Genomic DNA, 19,423 nt, shown 5'->3' on the forward strand with positions numbered 1-19,423 from the left:
ATCATGATCATCACTATCATCAATAAATGCATCATCATCATCACTATCTAGAAGAACATGTGGAAGGCCACCATTATGTAATCGGTCAAGAAGTGACAGGTCATCCGCAGCAGTAACCTCTTCTTCTTCCAGCTCTTCCTGTTCGGGCTCAGGGGTTAAGACGGATTCACTGTCGCTGTCTACTTCAATGTTCTGGGGTGAAGTAGAGCGGTTCTTGAAACGTTTCTTGGACATACGTGTTTCTTGGAAGAATTCTCCTTCATATGTGTCTGGGTTAATGTGAGGTTCGTAATCCTCTTCATTGAGGGTAGGTGGTCTAAAATGTGGTGGCACTTCATAAACGACATCCCAACCTTTGAGATTTGGATCAGTTTGGCAGGCCCACGGTACATAGAAAACTTGTGTCGCCTGTTGAGCCGTAATATAGACATCGGGAACATCTAAGTGGGTGTTTTGGTTGATTTCGACTAGTCCTATATGTTCATGAGTCCTTCTAGTCTCCCTCGGCTCAAACCAATAACATTTGAAGACTACGACGGTCGGTGGGTTTTCATAATAGAATAGAAGTTCATAAATTGCTTCAACCCTTCCATAATACTCGGTGTCTCTTTCGCCGATAGCAGAGACAGAACAATTTGTAGTCTTTAGGTCGGGCATAGATAGCTCTTTGCCAAAGGTACGAAAGTGATACCCGTTGATGTTGTATTTGTCAAATGAACGGACCTTATAGTCAAAACCATTAGCGACTTGTCTCAACTCGGCGTCCATAGACTCTGCATCAGCCTACAAGTTTAATACGAAAGAATGGATGCATTAGCCGCAAATTAGACCAATAAGTCAAATGGGCCCTTAATGGTAATTAATTACCCTTTGTTTGAACCAAGAGATGAAACCAGGATAGTCGCCTCCATGCTTTGCGAGAAGCTCATACTCTTCGACGGAATCCTTTTCGATGACCGCTCCATCCAAGAATTCGGCGACGTATCGACTATATCAAATATCCGGGAATAAGAGTGGTTGAAAGCAATTAGAAGTTGCGGAACAATAAATTACCGAGAACTTACTCGATGTACGGCCGCACTTCTGTTAGGTTGGTGAAGATATACAATGAAATGGTCCGCCATTCTTCGACATCCAACGATTTCCCTTTCGAAGCACCGGATGGTGCGAGCTTACCTTTGAATAGGCTGAGGTTGGATCGAACTTTTTCTCGATCGCCATCATTGTACCGAGGCTTCGGGTTATGCAAATGATAATTTTTGGCTTCGTAGTGTGCTGTCACGAAGTTTGCCGCCTCCTCAGTAATGAATGCCTCGGCCATCGATGCTTCAATTCTACGTTTATTTTTACACTTAGCTCGAAGCGTCTTCTGCATCCTCTCAGTTGAGTAGCACCATCGATTTTGAACGGGCCCCCCCATTCTTGCCTCGGTCGGGAGATGCAAAATCAAATGTTGCATTGGATTAAAGAAGCCCGGTGGAAAGATCTTTTCTAATTTGCAGACCAACTCCGGCGCCAACTCTTCCATTTCAAGGGTTTTCCTAGGGTGGCCGGCCAGCCCTCCCCCTCCTCCTATATATACCCAAGTGTTTGGGGCTACAAACACACAAGTTTTCTTCCTCCCTTGCTGCAGCCCTGCTCTTCCTCCTCCTCCTCCGTACCGGTAAGCGAAGCCATGCCGGAGTACCACGTAGCTCCACCGTCACCACGCTGTCATGCTGCTGGAGCTCTCCCTCAACTCCTCATCTCTGCTTGCTGGATCAAGGTGAGGGAGACGTCACCGGGATGCACGTGTGTTAAACACGGAGGTGCTGTTGTTTGGCGCTTAGATCGGAATCTTCCGCGATTTGAATCACTACGAGTATGGCTCCATCAACCGCATTCATAGTAACGCTTCCACTTAGCGATCTTCAAAGGTACGAAGATGCTCTACTCGTTGCTCGTTTCTAGCATGTCCTAGATGATCTTGGTGTGATGTAGGAATTTTTTTAAATTACTACTACTTTACCCAACAACCACCTCATAGGCCCATGTGCCCCCCCGGGATGGGTGCTCAGAACCCTTTCGGCACTCGTGGTACAATACCGAAAATCCCCAAAACTATTCCGGAACCTGGACACCACTTTCCTATGTATAAGTATTTACCTCTGGACCATTCCGGAGCTCCTCATGACGTCCGGGATCTCATCCGGGACTCTGAACAACCTTCAGTCACCAACACACGTAACTCAATAATACCGAAACATCACCAAACCTTTGGTGTGCACACCCTGCGGGTTCGAGAACTATGAAGACATGACAGAGACACTCTTCGGTCAATAACCAATAGTGGGACCTGGATGCCCATATTCGCTCCTACATATTATACGAAGACCTTTATCGGCCGAACCACGATGTCAAGGATTCAATCAATCCAGTATACTATTCCCTTTGTCCATCGGTATGTTACTTGCCCGAGATTCAATCGTTGGTATCTCCATACCTAGTTAATTATCGTTACCGAGAAGTCTCTTTACTCATTCCGTAATACTAGATCCCATGACTAACTCTTAGTCACATTGATTGCAAGCTTCTTGTGATGTTGTATTACCGAGTGGGCACATAGATACCTCTCCGTCATGCAGAGTGACAAATCCTAGTCTCGATTCACGCCAACCCAACAGACACCTTGGGAGATACCTGTAGAGCACCTTTACAGTCACCTAGTTACGTTGTGACGTTTGATACACGCAAGGCATTCCTTCGGTTCTCAGGAGTTGCAAGATCTCATGGCCATAGAAACAAATACTTGACATGCAGAAAACAGTAGCAATAAACTGACACGATCACATGCTATGTTCATAGTTTGGGTCTTGTCCCTCACATCATTCTCCTAATTATGTGATCCATGTATCAAATGACAACTCATGTCTATGGTTAGGAAACCTTGACCATCTTTGATCAATGAGAAAGTCCTTAGAGGCTCACTGGGGACAGTCTGTTGTCTATGTATCAACACATGTACTTGAGTTTCCAATCAATACAATTATAGCATGGATAATAAACGATTATCATGAACAAGGAAATATAATAACAACTAATTTATTATTGCCTCTAGGGCATATTTCCAACAGGTTGAAGTCTCCACTAACATGGACGTATGATAGCGTCACCTATCGGAACCATGCCAAAATCGCAGTGTCAACTTCTTCGCATTTGAGATTCGTAAACTCTACTCCTTACTACATGTGAAAAGTCTTTTACTTTCCGCTGCCATATTTGTTGACTAGCATGTTTAGGATGAATTAGACTTGTTATAATCGCTAGAATCTGCCAACCATTAAATTGGGAAAAGGCTAGAATTTCAATTTATGAAAGTAGTCTATTCACCCCCTCTAGACACCTCTTCTATCGATCTCTCAATTGGTATCAGAGCAAGGTCTCCAAAACATTGGTTTAAACACCATTGGAGGAAGATGGATGTGCCTAGTTTGGTGAATATTAGTTGTAGAGTGCCTATTCTTGATGGGGAATATTTTAGACAATGGAAATATGAAATGCTTGATATATTTGATAAATTACATTTGCACAAGTATGTTAAATATCCCTCTGAGTCTCCCATTGATCCTTTGCATCCTTCTCATGATGAAGAACTTGATATGCTTGGTAATCTTAAAAATGTAAATCTAATCATTAGAGGACTACCAAGAAATGTGCTTAATTAGTTGCAAAATTTTGAGTGTGCTCACACTTTGTGGAAAGTCTTTGAGAAAAGATATCCCGACTATTCACTGGAAAATCTTGAGATCATTTTCCATAAATGCATTGCCTTTCACAAAAATGAAGCCAACCGATCCTAATTTTGATAAATGCCTTTTTCAGCATCGTGACCTCATGCGTGCTGAAGGAGATGTCATTACCATTAACAATGTCATTGTTGAAGACATTCACATGCATAAATATGAAAATAGTCATAGTCAAAATTCGGATGAAATTCTTGTTTCTCATGACGAGGATATTCCGCCCGACGAAGAAAATGTGGAGCATGGCTACTACGCTGAGGATGAAGGGTTTGACATCGAGTATGAGAAGACCATGAGGAACCTTATTCTTATGGCGAACCTTAGAGACTACATGGCCGGTGGAAAGGAGTGGGTTCTTGACAGTGGATGCACCGATCACATGACCGGAGATAAAGACATGTTTCATGAGATCACACCAAACCGTGGACCTTGAACTTATGTGACTTTTGGAGACAATTCCAAGGGTATGGTACTCGGTCTTGGTAAGGTGGCCATATCTCATGATAGTTCCATCCAAAATGTCATGCTTGTTGAATCCCTTGGCTACAATATGCTTTCCGTATCTAGACTACCAGACTTTGGTTTCAATGTGCAATTTATGAAAGATGACTGCCAAGTGTTTCGTAGTGACAATCATAACATGGTCTTTACTAGAATCCATAGAGGTGATCGATAGATTGTCGATTTCACTAAAAAAATCCAAAACTGGTACATGTCTTATTGCTAAATCTTCTAAAGGTTGGTTATGGCATAGAAGGTTAGGACATGTAGGTATGTGTAACCTTGACTGGCTTATCAAAGGTGATCATATTCTTGGTGTTAGATATGTTATCTTTGACAAAGATAAAGTTTGTAGTGCTTGTCAAGAAGGAAAGCAAGTCGGTGGATGTCACCCCGTGAAGAACTTCATGACTACAAGAAGGCGACTCGAGCTGCTTCACATGGTTCTCTTTGTTCCCAATGCTTACAAGAGCCTTGGTGGAAATTCTTATGGTCTAGTCATTGTTGATGATTTTTCCAGGTTTACGTGGGTATTCTTTCTTGATGATAAGTCGCATGTACAAATGATCTTCAAGAACTTCGCTCGAAAAGCTCAAAATTACTTTGAAGTGAAGATCAAGAAAGTTTGGAGCGACAAGGAACAGAGTTCAAGAACATTAATGTGGATACTTTTCTTGACAAAGAAGGTATCCCACATGAGTTCTCGGTGATGTACATACCTCAACAAAATGGAGTTATTGAAAGGAAGAACCGGACTCTCATAGAGATGTCAGAAATGATGCTTGATGAATAAAAGACGCCAAGACACTTTTTGCTAGAAGCCGTGGAAGCAACTTGCCATGCCATAAACCGACTCTACTTACACAAGCTACTCGGTAAGATGGCATACGAGCTACTCAATGGTAACAAACCCCAAGTTGGATATTTTCGAGCATTCGGTTTTAAGTGCTACACTCTTGATAAGCATCACCGTGCTAAATTTACTCCTAAATCTCATGAAGGTTTCCTATTTGGTTACGGATCAAACTCTCACACTTACCGTGTCTACAACAGCTTCACTCGAAAAGTTGAAGAGACGGTAGATGTGAAGTTTCATGAATCTAATGGTTCACAAGTCGAACAATTGCCAAATGATGTAGGAGATAAGGAATATTCGGAAGCCATCCAAGATCTACCTATCACAAGATTTATCCCATGGAGCTGAAGAAAAGTACTTTATCAATTCAAATGGAAGCTCCTACATCGCGTCAAGGCAAACCACAAGATGACATGGAGGCATCCACAAGTGGTACATGACATGATGAAGAAGAGGAAGAAGTGCATCATGATGATCCACCTCAACCGTCCTCACCACCACCTCGAGGAGTTGACACCGTCAACGACAACATGCAAGATGATGATGATGAAGCTCCAGCATCCAACAAGAAGAAGTTGTCATGAGTTCGAGCAAGAGTGGACAAAGATCATCCGCTGAATCAAATCTTCGGTGACATACAAACCAAGATAATCGTACGCTCTAAATCTTGCTTAGCTAACTTTGGCAAGCATTATTCTTTCATCTCTAGCATTTAGCCTTTGAAGGTAGAAGAAGACCTTGAAGACACAGATTGGGTGAATGCCATGCACGAGGAGCTACACAACTTCGAGAGGAACCAAGTGTGGACACTTGTTGAAAAGCCCTAAGGCGAGCAAAACATCATTAGTACAAGACGGGTGTTTTGGAACAAGCAAGATGAAGATGGTCAAGTTGTACACAACAAGTCACGTCTCGTATCCCAAGGATACACGCAAGTCGAAGGTATGGACTATGGTGAGACTTATGCCCTCGTTGCTAGAATTGAATACATTCATATTCTTCTCGCTTATGCCAATCTCCATGATATTACTCTTTACCAAATGGATATCAAAAGTGATTTTCTAAATGGTGAAATTCAGGAGGAGGTTTATGTCAAACAACCTCCTAGATTTGTGAACCCTAAGAAACCTAATCGTGTTTACAAACTTTGTAAAGCTTTATATGGTCTTAAATAACTCTTTTAGTGAATAAGGTTGCATCAATTTTACCAATATCAAAAGTGCTTTTCTAAAGGGTTTCGATATTGGTAAAATTGATGCAACCTTATTCACTAAAAGAGTTAATGACGAACTATTTGTGTCCCAAATATATGTGAATGCTATTATTTTTGGTTATACTAACCCACACTTTAGTGAGAAGTTCGGAAAGTTGATGTCACAGAAATATGAGATGTCAATGATGTGCGAGCTAAAATTCTTCCTTGGTTTGCAAATCAAACAATCGAGAGAAGGTACGTTTATCTCTCAAACCAAGTACACCAAGGACTTAATCAGGAAGTTCAATACGCAAGGGTGCAAAGGTATGAGAATCCCCATGCCTACTAGTGGACATATTGACCTCACTAAGGAGTTAATAAAATCATGTTGGAAATGTTCCATTACTATGTGACAATGAAAGTGCTACTAAAATTGCCTATACTCATGTGCAACATTCTCGAACAAAACATATTCAAGTGTAACATCATTTCATTTGTGATCATGTTGGGAAAGAAGATATACATATTAAGCATGTTCGTACTGAAAAACAATTAGCTGATATCTTTACCAAAGCACTTGATGAGAAAGTGTTCAGTCATTCGAGGAGTGAGTCGAACATCACTCATTCTTCAAACTTGATCTAGACTCACTCGGATGCATGCAAGGGCAATTCCTTGATGCTATTTATATGACACTATCTTTTATCTTGGAAAACTATGCTCCCTTGTATTGCATCTAACCTTTTGTAGGTACTTGGAAGAAATACAGTTCACAAGATTGCCATCAACTCATATCAAAAGCAATCTTGTCATGGCCAACTATCAACAATCCCTCCTTTGGAGATGGAGGAAGAAGACAACAACATCATATCCTTGACAATTATATGAAATTCAGTCATGTCATTTGTATATACTATGTTCTTCCTTGCATGACTCACTATTGTAGGTGAAAAGTGAACCAAAACGACAAGGATAGCTCCCAACTCAAGATGATGTTCATCAACTTGGAGCATCCACGAGAAGTTCACCTACATGCATGTCATCAACATAATTTGAAGGTATGTACTCATATCCTCGATAAAGCGTTGCACCAAAACACGAGGTATAGTAACTCAAATGATACAAACACATTAAAATGCTTAATCGAAAAATGGTAACCCCATTTTGCGCTTAATGATGAGTATGACCTATGATCAAGCATTCTTGCATGACTCCTCAAGTCAAATACTCTACTATAGGTGACCTAGTCACCGCCCTACATCTAGATAGAGTTTCTTGTATGGTTCATCTTTTTCATTGCATACTTCCTTGGAACCATACAACTCTCATCTATATGTATGTATATTTTCAAAAAAAAACTTAAAAAATTGTTTTCTCTTATTTTCATTCAATCTTTGGATGTTTTCTTTTTCAAGGTTTGTGAAAATTTTCTGTGTATTTTCAATTAAGGAGTTGATTTTTAATGCAACTCGGTTTGACCGATGTGGGAAACTCGGTCCAACCGATTTCTCTGACAGGCCTGTTGTCATTCTTGATTATAACGAACCATATTGCTTTGGTGACTAGGAAACATATCATTGCCTTTGATTTGCTAATATCTTTTCGATTTTGCCTTAGGGGGAGAAAGATTATAAATGATCCCAACTATCATTACCTTCTAAGATTTTATTGAAGATTTTGGGAAACAAAATTAGTTCTATCATCATTTTCTAGGGGGAGAAACCCTCAACAATCCCATACAATATAAGAGGGAGAATCATCCAGGATCCCTAATATAGGGGGAGGTAGTTCAAGGAACTATTATCAATTCTTAAGGGTGAGAAAAGTCAAATTCAGGGAACCCTTATCAAAGAGAGAAGTATCAAGGATCCCTTTCTCTCAATGAGCCCTTACCCTCTGACCTTTTTGGGAATTAATGCCAAAGGGGGAGAAATGTCAAAGCTTCCAATGAACATAGATAAAGGAGGAGAAATATCATGAATTATCTTACACAAAATAGGGAGAAATATCAATAGGGGGAGATATATGTTCCTAAGGTAAGTTCTGCTTAAGGGGAGATCTACCTAAAGGGAGTTGTATCAAACCTTACATATTAAGGGGACGAGAGATAAAATTGTTTTAGATATCACTATTCTATCACTATCTTTTGACTGAACTTGTCTTGACGTACCTACTCCAAATATTTGCATGCTATGACTCAGGGGGATAGGTTATCTTACATACTCATCCTTAGGGGAGAAAAGTTCTAAATTATCCTGAAGACATATCTATCATCAAATCCTATTTTCAACATGTCTTCAATATCTTGGTACTTTTGAAGCTCTTTGCATCTTTACAATAGACTACTCTTGTGTTATCTAACATCTGTTTTCCCAAGTGTACTTCTACTGCTAATATGCTTAGGAACCTCAAGGTAAGTATAGGCATCATATCCCTGTTCATGATGATCTCTTGTCTCTTGCACATATTTTTTGCAAGAGTGAGTCTTGAACACGAAAGTTCTTCATTGACATATGTTTGATGCATATAGCCAAGATCTATATGGCTTGTCTTGTCCTTGTACCATGTGTGTGCCCATGCTGTCCAAAACAACTATCCTTTAATAGGGATTGCACACATTTAGGAGGAGCTTGTACTAGTCATGTATCCTTCAAAGCTGTCATATTCTAGTGCCTATCTTTATTTGAACCTTCGATTGTATGTTGTCATATATTAACAAAAAGGGGTAAATTGAAAGCACATATGCTCGCTTGGCGGTTTTGATTATTCATGACAACATACATTGTCTCTTGGACTAACACTTTTACCTAGTATATTTCAGGTATAGTCCACAGAGAGCTTGGGCTATAGGATTGTGTGGAGATGCCCCCTTGATGAAGGAAGGAATAGGATTGCCTAAAGCTTCAAACAAGAAGACTCTTCATTTTACACTTTGTGAGAAATCACTTTTGTGTCCATTGGAAAGCCAATACTATTAAAAGGCGATGATGTATTATGATGAATTGGTTGCTCAATTTCTTAGAGATAGCCACCAAAAATACTCGACCACTTTCCGAGAAAATATATCCGTCTCACGACAAATATGCAAAATCGGTGCCACCAACTTTTCCCACTCGGGTATACCGATTTTCCCACTCGGGTACAACCAAAATTCCTATCGGTGCCACCAAGATTGGGTGACCAACATTCTGTTGAGCTAACTTCAAGATTCGGAATTTCTGAGTTTGAAGTCGGTCTCACTGAGTTTGGAAACCAATCTAGGTCATCGTATCGGTACCACCGAGATTCCTATATCGGTCTCACCGAGAATTCGAAGTTGTCCCATTTAGTGCAACTCGGTACCACCGAGATTTAAATATCGGTGTCACCGAGCTGGGAAATAATGTTGTAACGGTTGAATTATGGGAGATGCCTATATATACCCCTCCAACTACCTCTCAATCGTAGAGGAAGCACTCAAAACACACTTACACTTGCCAGATCAATTGTTCTGAGAGAGAACCACCTACTCATGTGTTGAGATCAAGAGATTCCATTCCACCCATTTGAATCTTGATTTCTAGCCTCCCAAAGTTGCATTCCACAAGATCAATCTCCCCTACCCCTGCCAAATATGAGAGAGAGTGATTGAGTGTTGAGGAGACTATCTTTAGAAGCACAAGAGACATCTATTACCTTTTGGAGGGTGGTGCCTCCCAGATTGGTTAGGTGCCGCTTGGGAGCCTCCTACTTCGTGTTGTGGAGTTGAACCAAGATGTTTGTAAGGGCAAGGAGATCGCCTAATTCTTTAAGATCTACCGTGAGTGAGGCTAGTTATGCATGGGCGGAATCCATGGTGGAATAGACAAGGCCGCTTCTTCATGGACACCTTGTGGGTGGAGCCCTCCATGGACTCTCACAACCGTTACCCTCCATGGGTTGAAGTGTGTACTAACAAGGATATATGATAGCGCCACCAATGGAAATCATGCCAAAAATTGCTGTGTCAACTTATTCATGTTTGATCTTCCTAAACTCTACTCCTTACTACATGTGCAAAGTCTTTTACTTTCCGCTGTCATATTTGTTGACTAACATGTGTAGGGTGCAGTAGACTTGTTAGAATCGCTAAAATCTGCCAACCATTAGATTGGAAAAAGGCTAGGATTTTAATTTATGCAAGTAGTCTATTCACCCCCCTCTAGAAACCTCTTTTATCGATCTCTCAACTTCCCATATTGTCACATCCCTGACACCTTAAGCAAGTTAGTCTTGTGCTCATGTCTTCTTTGCATTTGCATCTAAGAATTTTCAACAAGATCAAAGAAAGAGGTGAAGAAAAACTCAAAAAACCCTAGCCACTACTTTAAATAAAGGAAATCTCAAACTAGTTAAAATCAATGAATCCAAAATGGCCTCAAGAAAAGTTCAAACTTTCTGATAAATCATGAAAGTAAATGAGCAATGAAGAAAACATTTTTCTTGACACTTCAAGATTTTAAATTAATGCAAAAAGCTACTGGTTTCAAATTTTAATTTTGAAATCAGAAACTTTAAATTTTCAAAAATGTTGAAAACTTTGGAAATAGTTGGAAATATTCCAACAAATATTCTAGAGTGCTTAACATAGCTTTTACATTTTATTTGGGAGTTGAAATAAATAGAAAATCAGTGAAATATCAAAACAGAAGCAAAAACAGAAAGAAAAAGGAAAAGAGGTTACCTGTCGCTCACCTGGCCCGGCCCATCTCAGCTCTTGTCGTCTTCCTCCCCGCCAGTGGGCAGCAGGAGGTGGTCGCCGCGTTCTCCGGCGCGGCCATGCACCTGTGCGCCTGCCTGGCCGCCGCCTCACGCTGGCAAGGCCGGGGATAAGCTCCCCGAGGCCGCCCCTATCCATTCCCAGCGCTAGTTCTCCCCCTCCTCTCGGATCTCTCCTCCCCCTTCTGCCGCCCTTGGAGCCCGAGCAGAGCTCGAGCTCGTCGTCGTTCTAGCCGACCTCTCTTCCTTCTGAGCCGCGCGTTAGCTCCGCCGCAACCCCCTGAAGCATCCTAGCCACGAGCCCGACGCCCAGATGCAGTGAATCAACGCGCAGCCGTCGTCTTCTTCCTCGGGTCACCGAAGATCGCCGCCGACGTTCTCCCTCTCCAGGCCGTCCCCGAGCAGACTAGCGCCACCACTGCACTCCCCGTGAGCATGCGGTCTTTTCCCCTAAGATCTCCCCGTCGATCCCCTCCTCTAGCCCTAGTTTCATCGGAGCCCGACGAGGACCGCCGCTGCAGCCCGTCGCCGGCAGCCCTCTGGTGAAGTGCTGGTCCGTCTGAGGCTACCAACAGCCTCAGGACGTCGTGTAGATGCGTTAGGTGCCCAGCCCCGAGCGTTTTGACCCCGTATCCGATGGCTTCGACGATGGCCGAACTTGGTCGCCGCCAAGCTCGTCGCCGGCGCTGATCCCGGCCACCCCAGCCCCTGGGGCGTGTTCCATCGTGCGCGCCATCGAGTGGCCGTTCCTCCCATGATCTCAGCCGTGCGTTTGGCCCTCTGTGCGCCATTTCCGAGCCCTCCCGACGTTCTCGTGCTCGTCGGAGGCTCCCCGCCGGCGAGGACGACCTCGCCGCCGGTGGATCTGGGCTGGCCTGAGCCACTGACTGGTAGGGTCAGCCTCTGGCAAGATTAGAAATAATAAAAATAAATCAGTAAAAATAATAAGACACTCACATGTGGGTCCAGTGGGTTTAATTAACTAAATAAGATTAATCCTAATCTAAAATTGACCTGAGAGACTGACCAGTGGGTCCCACTGGTCATGTTTGACTTTCAACGGCCAGTTGGACCTGCTGATGTGATGCTGATGCAATAAAAGTATTTTCCAGTATAAAAATAATTGCAGAAATGTTTAAAACTTCAAAAATTCATAGAAATTAATCTGTCACTCCAATGAAAATAATTTATATATGAAAAAGTATCAGAACAATTCAAGGAATCTGAATATGCTATTTTCATTCATGTTTGAAAAAGTTACAGAACCCAAACATGTAGATTAATGAATAAGTCAATTCTTATAATTACTTTATAAATGGAATTTGAAAAATATTCAAATTTCATTATGAATGACATGATCAAACATTGTTCTAATAACCAACCAGTACCTTAACATGACATCTCATGCATGTTAACATCAAGTGGGTATGAGCATCAGGTCGAATCAATTAAATCGGTATCCGAGAATACCTGGTTTGAATTGATATTCGAATATGATTCAAATCAATCTCAAACCTAATACATGTTGATCATAATAGTTTATCACCTTGCATTCTCATGCCATGCCCATGATCATCTTGCTGGCATATGATTGTTATTGATTGTTGCCATTCATTTCGGTAGGCTCCGCACCCCCGGATTCCACCGAATATCCGTCTGTCGGATATTGTCCCTCCTCTGAGCAACAAGGCAAGCAACCCTTTTGATCATCCCGATAATTCCCATGTTCATGCTCCTGCACTTATTATTGCATTAGGATCAAATACTTCAACTGCTTTTGCCACGTTAGTTGAACCCACTTCCTTTGCATGACCTAACCTTGTCACAGTAAATAGCCGAACCTTGCAACCTAGTATACCTGGTGGTTGCTTGAGCTATGATGTGCCTTATCCTTCTATGCATGCTATGATTAGAGTTATGTATGGTCTGTCATCTGGGAGATGAACAGAATTGTGAGAATGTGTTCGGTGAGCAAAGGTTGTGTGTTGAACTTGATTTGGTAAAGGTACCGGTGAAAGGCTGTGTAGGAGTACATGGCGGGTTGTTTCATTGGAACCGTCCTTAGGAACTGAGTTCCGCGTATGTAATCCAAGACTAGATACTACCACATGCTGGGCCCTGAAATATGACCCCGCTCGACCTATTAATCGCTTAGTACTCGGTCCAGGAGTTGCAAGTAGTTTTTGGTGTTTATAGTAATGCTGGATGCCGTGCATGGTGCTGACGTGAGAGGTGGGCCGTGATGCGGTAGGCAGTGGCACGGTGTACCAAGTGGCACCCGGATGGTGGGCTTGGGAACCCTGCGCACATCGTTTGAGGCCGTGGCGGAAACCTCGGCCGGACTTCCGTACGGGTTACTCTCAGATAGGCGATAAACCTGGACTAGGTACTAGTGTGGTTAACGGTCGTGGCCGACTCCCTCGCTGGGCTTCCGCTTGAAGGTTGCCGAGGTGCATGACATGCACATGGCGATAAGTGGCGAGAGCGTGTGTGACGAAGTACACCCCTGCAGGGTTATGATCTATTCGAATAGCCGCGTCCGCGGATATGGACTACTTGGAGACATATGTTGTTCATAGATAACTTCAATGGCTACTCATAAAATTCCCAAGATAAGCGTGAGTGTCGTGGATGGCATTTCCGTATGGAGACGGAATGATTCCACGATAGTGTATTGTTGTGGTTTTAGTGGACTCGTGTGCGAGAAATCAAGTTGTCAAAATTATTTAAAATGCAAGCTGTCTAGCCACGAGTCAAATGCTGGCTTTCCACATGAAACCCCACAATACCTTTTTGATACCTTGCATGAGTAGTTAGTTATCCTAAAGTCTTGCTGAGTACCTTCGTACTCATGTTTGCTTAATAAATGTTGCAGAGGTTGCTAATGACCCTAATGGAGGGTTCTTCGTAGACATCGACGACGACGAGTAGCTGGTGTCCGAGCTACGATCTGGCCCTACGTTGGGTCTGTAGTATAGTCAGGCCATGTGCCCTTTAGTTGCCCTATCTGTACTCAGACGGTTTAAACTCTTCCGCTGGCTTGTAACTGAATGACTGCTATTATGGGTCATGAGACCCTTAATGTGTAATATTATGTGTGTGGCTCTTCCGAGCCTCTTAAATAAAGGTTGTATGTCTATGGTTTTGTTGTGATGCCATCGATGCATCTATACATATCGGTATGCCATGCATACGTGTGTCGTACTTGATATATATGGGGTTCGATTACCTAGTCGTGAGCTTTAGTAGCATTCCTTACAAGGAAATTCCCCTTTGTGATCCAACGAGCCTTGGTAGTTCGCTACTGCTCCGGACACATTAGTTGACCGGCATGTGTCCTTCTTAGCTGCTGTGTCTGTCCTCTTTGGGGAAATGTCACGCGATGTAATGGAGTCCTTGTAGCTTGCTACGACTCGTCTACACTCGTTGATGACCGACACCTGCTTTGTTGGGTCATGTATGCATGTCCTTGTGCGGTACTGCCACTTTGGTTTATGACTAGACATGTCGATCCGGGTTCTTTGACATTGGAATGCTAGCGACACTATTGCATACGCGAGTCAAAAGACGCAAACGGTCCCGGCTAAGGTAAGGCTGCAGCCGTGGAGTTAACCGTGCGTGAGACCGCAAAGGGATTCCTATGGCTTAGGATCGGGGTCCCGACAGCGTTGGTATCAGAGCCTGACTGACTGTAGGATTACTAAGCCAAACTGGTCGAAGTTGAGTCTAGAATTCCTTTAGTTATATATAAGGGAATTGTTTGTGGAAGGGAACGTAAGACTCTTGTTCTCTTCTCAAGTTATTCTATTCTGGTCATCCTCGTCTTTTCTGCGGGAATTAAGGACTAGGTTACTCATCTTCTTCTAGGCTCGTGTTTCTGATCGGTAGATTATAGGACTACGGGTCAAGAGATATTGGGTTTCTTCTATTCCTAGGAAAAAGGAAGTAAGTTTGATGATCAGAGAGTTGAACTTGATAGTTGACTGGTTACGCTATTCCATTTTGGGTTGTCTCAAAATTTGTTTTGAGCATTTACAGCCGTTATGCTGCCCAATTTTGCATTTAGAGCTCTAATGCTTTTGCATTACTCTCTATTTACAGATGCCTGGCCGTCCTTCTCGTCAGGTGGTACGTCTGACCAGGTGCATTGATGTACCGGGTCATACGGCCATGCTGGTCAGGGTGATGTCGGTGTGCGGTTACCGCTGGTACCCCGAGTACACAGTGGAGGTACAGTACCGAGACTTCAACCAGAGCCAGTACATCTGCACTGTTAGGGTATTTCCAGACTACCCTGGAGCTGAGAAGCCAATCCATTGGTCCTATGGGTTGGGGGTCACCGTTGACATGGCAGTACAGGATGCTGCCTATTCAATGCTGACCATTATGAGAGCGAGACATGCACTGCTGCAGAATTCAGAGTTCTGCTATGTTCCGGCCTCTCAGCTTGGTGAAGAGGGATACCTCAGTGGAGTCTATTTTGATTCTTCTATGGAGGATCCACTACTGCAGTCCACTGTTGAGATGCTAGAGAACAGAGACAGGGATGTTCGTGCTCTCCGCATGGAGCTTTATGCTACCCGTGCCCGTTTGTGGACGGCTTTGGCGCAGCTGACACCGGTAGTCCAGACAGGGTATGGAGAGATGGAGATGCTGAACCCTGTTAGGACCCATCTTCCGGCCCACGTTGACTGGCCAGCTATAGGAGGAGTCACACCTCTGCGGGGACCCCTCTTACCACCAGTTAGGGGACCAAGGCCACATCCGTGTCCTTATGGATCCCAGGGATCTCAGGCTAGAGTGTTTCCTGATCCGCAGGTTGAGCTTCCAGGTCATGGAAGCAATCTCTATGAGATGTTTTATGCAGATGCCTGAGCAGTGAGCGGAAGGATAGTATGGTAGTAGCCGTACGTTCACAGTCCTGCATGACTTGTGAAGTATGCATGTAATGTGAAATGAATTCCGGAGGCCTAGATAAATAATGTGTAGGAAGCTTGTAAGCCTCTGATGAGTAGTTTCATAATTTCAGTAGTTTGCTCTTCGGTTAAGGTTGTACTGAACTATGTAAGGGTGTGTATGAACCATGGTGTATATATAGCAGTTGCTTGTTACCATGCTGCTCGGATATTCATTTCCGCATTCCGTGCGTCCAGTACATTCTTAATCCATAGCTAGTATTGATATGATATTGGTCTAAGCTGTGAGTTTGTTTGTCAGGATGGTGTTCACCAGGTTGAACCGTGCCCCTGCTCATGAGCAAGGCGAGGGTAGTCAAGCGTCGCAGGAAGACCTGCCTCACCCGCCTTCTCTGGTGGAAGTGATGCTTGAGGCAGAGAGAAATAAAAGGGAGACCAATCGACTGTTAGAGCGTATTGAGCAGAATACGGTTTGTCGGCCTAGGAATGCCGCAGTGTCCCTCAATGACTTTGTGAAGCTGAATCCTCCAAAGTTCCATCATTCCGTCGATCCCCTCGACGCTGATGACTGGCTGTGCAGCATCTCACGCAAGATTCGCTCTGCGAATGTGTCTGAGGCCGACAAGGTAACCTTTGCGGCGTATTTCCTGGAAGGACCCGCCAATCTGTGGTGGGAGAATTTTGAAGCTATGCGTCCCGCTGAACCAGTAGCCACATGGGCAGACTTTAGTGCAGCCTTTCGTCTGCACCATATTCCAGAGGGCCTGATGTACAGAAAGAGAGAGGAGTTATGTGCCTTCACTCAGGGCAAGTTGTCTATGGATGCCTATAGCCGCGAATTCGGTAATCTCGCCCGCTATGCAACAGAGGAGGTGTCTACTGACGCCAAGAAGCAAGCAAGATTCCCTAAGGGTCTGAGCCCTGAGCTTCGTTGTGATCTGCGCCTCCACGAGTGTGCAAGCTTTCAAGCTCTGGTCAACAAGGCGATCAGTGCTGAGACTGGTCATACTGACTTCGAAGCCACAAGGAAGCACTCCCGTGACTTTGGCTCGTCTTCTGGTTCCGCGTTTTCCAAACGCAGGCTGTGGGTTCCGAACAGTTCTCTGCCGCCAAGATACACTCCGAGGCCATCCTACGTGGCGCCTCAGACGAATCAGGCCAATCCTCCAGCATAAGCTTATGGTGGTCCAGCTAGCAATGCTGCACCACGTGCCAACCAGGTGATATGCTATAAGTGTGGAGAACTAGGGCACTATTCCCGTGAGTGTCCTCAGAATGTGGGTGCCAAGCAAACCGGAAAGTCCGTCGGGCAAGCCAAGTCGGGCAAAGCTTACTATGTGAAGCCAACTCCTGCACGTGGCCGTGTGAACTATGTGTCAGCAGAAGAAGCTGCAGAGGATCCCGACGTCATGCTGGGTACGCTTCTTGTTAATCATCACCCAGCGTCCGTTCTCTTTGACACTGGGTCTTCTCATTCCTTCATTTCAGAAAGTTATGCACAGTTGCATAACATGTCTTTTTGTGATATGCCAATTCCATTGGTTGTCCAAACCCCTGGTAGTAAATGGCAAACCTCTAGGATAACCTATGGCAATGAAATTCTAGTAGATAGGCTAGTTTTTCTAGCCTCATTGATAGCCTTGAAATCTTCGTATATTAATATCATCTTGGGCATGGACTGGATGTCAGCTCACTATGCCAAGATTGATACTCATTCTAGAAATGTCCAGCTTACCCATCCCTCGGGTGAGATGGTAAATGTCTCTACTCGAGTTGCCAAATGCCAACTCTATTCCTTAAATGCCAACCCTCTTCCGGAACTCGAAGACATTCCGGTAGTCCGTGACTTCCCGGATGTCTTTCCAGAGGAACTGCCAGGAATTCCACCTGACAGAGATGTGGAGTTTGTGATAGATCTTGTTCCGGGAACTGTCCCAATAGCAAGAAGACCATATAAGATGGCACCCCTGGAGCTAGCCGAACTTAAAAGGAAACTAGATGAGGCCTTGAACAAAGGTTTCATTCGTCCTAGCTCTTCTCCCCGGGCTTGCCCCGTTCTCTTCGTCAAGAAGAAAGACGGAACGGATCGGATGGTTTTAGATTACCGACCAGTTAATCTGGTCACCATAAAGAACAAGTATCCGCTCCCCAGGATCAACGACCTGTACGATCAGCTCGCTGGATCCTCAGTCTTCTCCAAAATGGATTTGAGGTTGGGATACCATCAAATCAAGATTAACAACGGGGACATTCCAAAAACGGCTTTTGTTACTCGTTATGGCCAATACGAGTACACCGTCATGTCCTTCGGTTTGACCAATGCCCCAGCCACCTTCTCTCGACTGATGAATTCAATCTTCATGGAGTATTTGGATAAATTCGTCGTGGTTTACCTCGATGATATTCTCATCTACTCGAAGAATGAACAAGAACATGCCGAGCATCTAAGGCTGGTATTGATGAAACTTCGAGAGCATCGCCTTTATGCCAAGTTTTCAAAATGTGAATTCTGGTTACCAGAAGTGACCTATCAGGGTCACGTAATCTCTGGTAAGGGTATTGCTGTCAATCCCGAGAGAGTTCAAGCTGTCCTTGATTGGACCCAACCTGAATCGGTTAAGCAAGTTAGCAGTTTTCTTGGTTTAGCGAGCTATTGTCGCCGCTTCGTCGAGAATTTCTCCAAGGTTGCAAAGCCTCTAACTGAACTCCTCAAGAAAGATAAAAAGTTCGAGTGGACACCACAGTGCGAGCATAGTTTTCAGGAACTGAAAAGATGCCTGACTTCCACACCTGTGTTGCTACCACCAGATTTTTCTAAGGACTTTGTTATCTACTGCAACGCCTCGCGACAAGGATTAGGTTGCATTCTCATGCAAGATCGTCATGTGATCGCATACGCATCTCGTCAGTTGCGTCCACATGAGGATAATTATCCCACACTTGACCTTGAGCTTGCAGCTGTGGTCCATGCACTAAAAACCTGGCGACATTACCTTTTGGGTAATCGTTGCGAAATATTCACTGATCACCAAAGTCTGAAATATATCTTCACCCAACCGGATTTGAATCTCAGGCAAAGACGGTGGGTTGAGTTGATCTCGGATTACGACTTAGGGATAACTTACACCCCGGGGAAGGCCAATGTTATGGCCGATGCACTAAGTCGTAAATCTTATTGTAACAATTTGATGCTACAACAAGGTCAACCACATCTCCATGAGGACTTTCGGAAGTTGAATGTTCATATTGTTCCTCAAGGATTCCTTTCTACCCTGGTGGTGAAGCCTACTCTTAAGGTTCAATTTATAGCTGGCCAAAAGCGTGACAAGGGTATATCACGGATCAAGGAGAATATTTTTAGCGGAAACGCTAAAGAATTTTCCATGAACGATCAAGGTGTTGTGTTCTTCCAGAATCGTCTAGTGGTTCCTAAGAA

This window comes from Hordeum vulgare, chromosome 1H (genome assembly GCF_904849725.1).
Source record: "Hordeum vulgare subsp. vulgare chromosome 1H, MorexV3_pseudomolecules_assembly, whole genome shotgun sequence".
NCBI lineage: Eukaryota > Viridiplantae > Streptophyta > Magnoliopsida > Poales > Poaceae > Hordeum > Hordeum vulgare.